This window comes from Gossypium raimondii, chromosome 1 (assembly GCF_025698545.1).
Source record: "Gossypium raimondii isolate GPD5lz chromosome 1, ASM2569854v1, whole genome shotgun sequence".
Classification (NCBI taxonomy): domain Eukaryota; kingdom Viridiplantae; phylum Streptophyta; class Magnoliopsida; order Malvales; family Malvaceae; genus Gossypium; species Gossypium raimondii.
In genome coordinates this window covers 47748698-47754458 of record NC_068565.1, presented here as the reverse complement: position 1 = coordinate 47754458, position 5761 = coordinate 47748698, and the positions used below count along the sequence as shown (strand labels likewise).

Sequence of the window (5761 nt, the reverse complement as noted above, 5' to 3'; positions counted from 1 at the left end):
CAAAGAGGAGAGGCCGATGTTTTGGCATAGCATACTTGCTGTTATGATCTATTAATTTCAGATATCCCGGCTTCTGACTCACCTACGTCGCCTAAAATATATTCTTCTACTTAAACATATGATGTATAGAAATATTAATAAAGATAGAGATAAATACTAAAATTATACATCAATTATGATTTAATGTGCAATTGTATACATGAATTTTGATATTCAATTTTTGTAAATGTTTAACACAATTATTGATATAGCATCATCATTTTATGTTTATATATTGCATACATGAATAATTATATTTATCTAATATATAAATAAATTAATGTATTTATTTCTTTAAATATGTATAATTAAATCAAAATTAAATTTTTAAGTATACATTTGAACCACAATTAAAGTTTCACATGCATAATTACACCAAATTAAAGTTTATGCATACAATTATATATTAAATCAAAGTTTATGTATAATTTTAAGATTTATCCTTAAAAATATTGTTATAAAGTTCGGACGAAGTGAAAGAATGTTAGAATATTTATTTATTAAATAAAAAATGTTAACATATACGAGTGATCCTTAATTTTATAATACAAATTAAATAGTTTTATATATTTATAGTAATTACCATTAAGTAAAAATTTTGACTTGATAAGTGTCATATTTTACTGAGATTAAATACAGTGAGAGGGAGAGTTTGATGGTAGCTACTAGACCTGATTATAGGTTGGGTCAACCGTTCAAAAAGTGGGAGAGTTTAGGTAAAAATATGGGTTCAAAAAATAGGTTTGGACAAAAATCATGTTTTTTAAATGGATCGAGTCTTGGGAAATTTTTTTTTATCCGAGCTTGGTCCAAATCACATGCCTATGCTTTTTTTTTTAATTTTCAATTTGTTGAAAAATATTTATTTCAATTTTTCAATGTATTTGATGTATTATAATTTTTAAATTTATTTTTATATAAAAAATTTATTACGGTCGGGTCGGATCAAGCTCGAATTTAGCATTTTTAATATGAGTCAGGTTCAGACAAAATTTTAAGCTAAATTTTTGACTAAAACCTAAAAGGTGGATCTAAAATTATGTATCGACCCGACCCATGATCAGGTCTAGTAACTACCCTACCTTATATCTTTTACTCTCTCAGAAGTTTTTCACCTATATAAATTTTCATAAGCCTTATTAGATACAATCCTTCAATCAGTTTCATCTATATGGTGGTTATGATTTATGGGTATCTCTTTGAGGTTAAATTATTATTATTATTTTATTTATTTCTGATTGTTTAAAATAATTATTTTATTTTGGAATCTAGGTTATAAATTCCAGTTGTTAGACCCTTTTTCTTCCAAGCAACAGAGTGGCTCATATTTCTCACATTTTTAGATGGAGTGTGAAGTTTACGAAACAAAATAAATCAAAATCTCCGCCAAAACATTCTTTGCTGGAGGTATAGGTAAGGTAGTCCAACATTGCCACCAAATTGGCATCCAAGCAGTCCTATCAATTGTACTTCCCTTGTTCCTTTTAATTATATAATTAACCCCTGCTTTGATTTCTCCTTTCTCCTTTTTTTTTCCCTTTAATTATGAACCACAACAGGAAAAACTCATTATAATAGAAAAGTATTATCACGAGAATTGTTATTCCATGAAGCATGAAATCATGCTATATATGGATAAATTGCCATCTAAGTGTAGTCTCCCAAAATAAAACATTTTCATATCATTTTCTTGTTGGAATTTAAATGTATTGACCAAAGTTTATGTATTTTTAATGTTCAAAGTAAAATTAAAATACATATATTAAAATTTTGCGGGTCCATTAATCAAATTAAGTTTGGTTAACGTTAATCTTCCCAATTTAATTGTATCACATTAAAATGATTCATATAATTGTACATTTATATATAGGAGGAGGAAGAATAAGGCATGTATATTGACACTATAATGAGTTGTTTCTTATAAAAGTACTATATATAAAGCCCTTGATCTGTTTCTCTACCCAGCCAAATTTGAGAGTTTTCCCAATACTTAAAATCAAACATCAAAGTGAGTAAGAAGATAAGAGATCATGCGTGAATCATAATATAAATCAAGTTTCTGTTGAAACAAATAGTTAGTTTGTTAGTTTCAATTAGTTAGGGTTAGTTAGCAAATGACATTTTTTTTCTTTTTCTTGGGTGATGGTTTGACAACTATATATATTTTTGTAAATCATCTTGTAAGATACATGAATGAAAAATCAAATGAATTTTTTAAGTTTCTCGATTTTTTAACATGGTATCAGCGTAAGTTTTTTTCCTTCAAATTTCCTGATCAGATTTCTGAAATCGTGTTTGTTTTTTTCATTGAGTTCGATTAGGGTTTCAGGTATGAAGCATGGAAGGCATTGTTGATTTCAATCATCCATTGTTTTTGCACCCCTCGGATAAGCCAAGAGTGCATCTGGTCTCTCATTAGCTTGTGGGTTTGGAAAACTATAGTATATGGAGCAAATCGATGCGGATTGCCCTTCTTGCAAAAAAACAAGCTGGGATTCATTGATGAAACTGTCACAAAGACGATTATGAGTAGGCATTGCATCCATAATGGGAGAGATGCAATGCAATGGTGTTATCCTAGATACTCAACACCGTTAATCAGGAACTTTCGGTTGGGATTGTGTTTGCTTCCAGTACGGCGTTGCCGTGGCAAGATTTGAAGGAACGCTTTGACAAAGTTAATGGGTTAAGGATTTTCTTCCTTCATCGATCGATTGTAACTCTTAACCAGGGTGAGTCTACTTTTTCTATTTACTTCACACGTCTCAAACTTTTGTGGAACGAGTATAGTGCTTTGGTCCTGTTTACATCATGCAATTGTGAGGTTTCTCAATTGAATCATGTGCATATGGTTCAGCAGAGTTAGATTTTGCTTATGCAACCACTTCGGTAAATCAAGCATATTCGATAATAGTACAAGAGGAATCACATGTGTGCACTTGTCTAGAGTTCCTATTGTGGAGAATACTATAATGTTTTCAAATGCCTCTAGAAGTTCAGATCACTACCGATACAATGGGGTTTGCGACTACTGCAAAATTAAAGGCCATCATCATGATAATTGCTACCAACTGATTAGTTTCCCCTCAGATTTTAAGTTCACAAAGAAGAAAATTCCACAGGCAGCTATGGCCATCAATTCAGAGGTAATTGATCACTCAACTTCTGACCTTGGTTCGTCGGCTACTTCTACTGCCTTGTATTTACCGACATTCATTGCTGACCAATACAACAAAATTTTGAGTCTCATCAACAAGGCTCCTTCGAAGGATTTCATTGTAAATCTTACAGGTACTGTTTCTGGATGTTTACCTGCTACTAATGGATCTCTTCGTTGGATTTTAGATACAAGGAAGACAGATCATATCGTATCTTGTTGTTTCTTGTTTCATGTGTTACACCTTGTTATGCTCATCTACCAAATAGTAAAACATATACTATTGCCCATATAGGTTCTTATAGGTTGACCCATGATCACCTCATTACCAATGTCTTACTTGTTCCGAATTTTTCTCACAATCACCTTTCAGTGTCTAAACTTTCCAAAGAACTTAATTATTCCATCGTGTTTTATCCTGACTTTTGTCTGCTGTAGGATCTCTCGAATAACATGATTAAGAGGATTGGTAGAGAGTCTAGAGGGCTATATTTTTTTGAGTCTGTTAAAGGAGTTTCTGGTTTGTTATATTCAGTTCAATGTAGTGTTTTCCCTTTTTCCAATGTTGTTTCTCATGATGATTCAATGTCTGCTGATCAGCAATCTATTGTTTTGCACAATAATACTCATGTATGGAATGCTCGTTTAGGGCATGCTTCTATTACAATAATGTAAAAGTTACTTGTTTTTAATTCTTGCAAACTTGATACTAATATTGTGCATAATTGTAGTATATGTCTTTTAGCCAAACAGAATAGATTACCTTTTCCTCTTATTCATTCAAGGTCTGACATACCTTTTGAACTCATTCATGTTGATATTTGGGGTCCTTATCGTGTTTCAACACATAATGGACATAGGCTCTTTCTCACTATTGTAGATGACTGTACACACATGGCTTGGATTTATCTCTTGAGGGTTAAGAGTGACACAATTTTGTTTCTTAGACATTTCTTCTCCTTTGTTAAAACCTAGTTTTCTCTCTTAGGTAAGAATATCCATAGTGATAATGGGACCGAATTTTTCAATATGGAATGTCTACTCTTTTTTCCTCTCTTGGTATAATGCATCAAAGTTCATGTGTTCATATACATCAACAAAATGGGGTGGCTGAACGTAAACATAGACACATCCTAGAAGTATCCCGAGCCATTCATTTTCAATCCAAAGTACCTCTTAAATTTTGGGGTGAGTGTGTTACCACTGCTTATTACCTCATCAATAGATTGCCATATTCTTTTTTACAAGGGAAGACTCCTTATGAGTGTCTCTATAAAAAAACCTCCTAGTCTGGCTCATCTTAAGATTTTTTTGATGTCTTTGTTATGCTACACAGTCTAACTATTATGATAAGTGTTCCCCAAAAGTAGTTCCTTCTGTGCTTATGGGATACTCTACTACACAGAAAGGTTACATCTTGTTCAATCTTGAAACACATAAATTTTTTGTTAACATCGATGTGATCTTTCATGAGCATTCTTTTCCTTTTCACCTTCCCTTAGCTAAATCTTCTCCTTTTTTTCCTTCTTCAGTTCCCTTATCTGATTCAGAATTTCTTGTTTTAAATCCACCACAGCCTATTATTTCCACCCTACACTCACCGCAGTTGTTTTCACTACAACCTACTGTTTCAAGCTTTACACCCTCAACAAGTTATCCAGTATAGTCATCTTCAGGTCCTCTTAGTTTAAAAACTCTAGTTCCTAGAAAGCCTTTTCATGTTTCAAAACCACCTCAGTAGTTGAATGATTTCATTTGTAGTAATCAATCTACCTCATTTCCTTTTCAGTATCCTATTTCAAATGCCATTTCTTATGTCCATTTACATTATCATACTCAACACTATATTTCCTTGACTTCTTCATTGATTGAGCCTACCACCTATAATGGAGCCATTAGATATCCTCATTGGATTCATGCCATGAATGAGGAAAGTCAAGCTCTTGAGTCCAATAATACTTGGTCTGTTGTCTCTCTTCCAACTAGAAAGGTCCCTATTGGTTGTAAATGGGTTTACAAGATTAAGTATAAAACATCGGGTGAACTTAAGAGATTCAAAGCTTGGCTGGTGGCTAAGGGTTATAATTAAAAAGAAGGGATAAATTATGTTGACACTTTCTCCCCTATTCCCAAAATGGTTACTGTGAGGCTTTTACTTGCGTTGGCATCTATTTTCAGTTGGCTGTTGTTTCAGTTAGATGTTTACAATGCTTTCCTTCAAGGTGATTTGGTAGAAGAAGTCTACATGGATTTGTCTACTGGTTTTTGCAGCTAGGGGGAGGGTAAGGTATGTAGACTGCAAAAATCATTATGAGGCCTGAAGCAGACATCAAGGCAATGGAATCTAAAACTGACAGAGACTCTTATAGCAGCTGGATATGAACAGAGCAGGCCTGATTATTCTTTATTTACCAAGAAAAAAGGAATGAGATAGTAATCATGCTCATTTATATGGATAATTTACTGATTACTAGGAGCAGTAAAAGTATGATTGAAGAGCTGAAGGGAATTCTGTATCAGAACTTTAGAAGGAAGGATTTTAGAGAGTTAAAAAATTTCTTTGGT

At 32.7% G+C, this 5761-nt stretch overlaps 1 long non-coding RNA gene across 1 annotated transcript; it reads left to right on the top strand.

The window, feature by feature from the left end:
• Nucleotides 1-1860: 1860 nt before the first annotated feature.
• LOC105786191 (uncharacterized) lies at nt 1861-3898 on the top strand. The gene is made up of 2 exons (XR_001131333.2): nt 1861-2047; nt 2361-3898. It is a non-coding gene; the product is annotated as an uncharacterized LOC105786191 (long non-coding RNA).
• Nucleotides 3899-5761: the final 1863 nt, after the last annotated feature.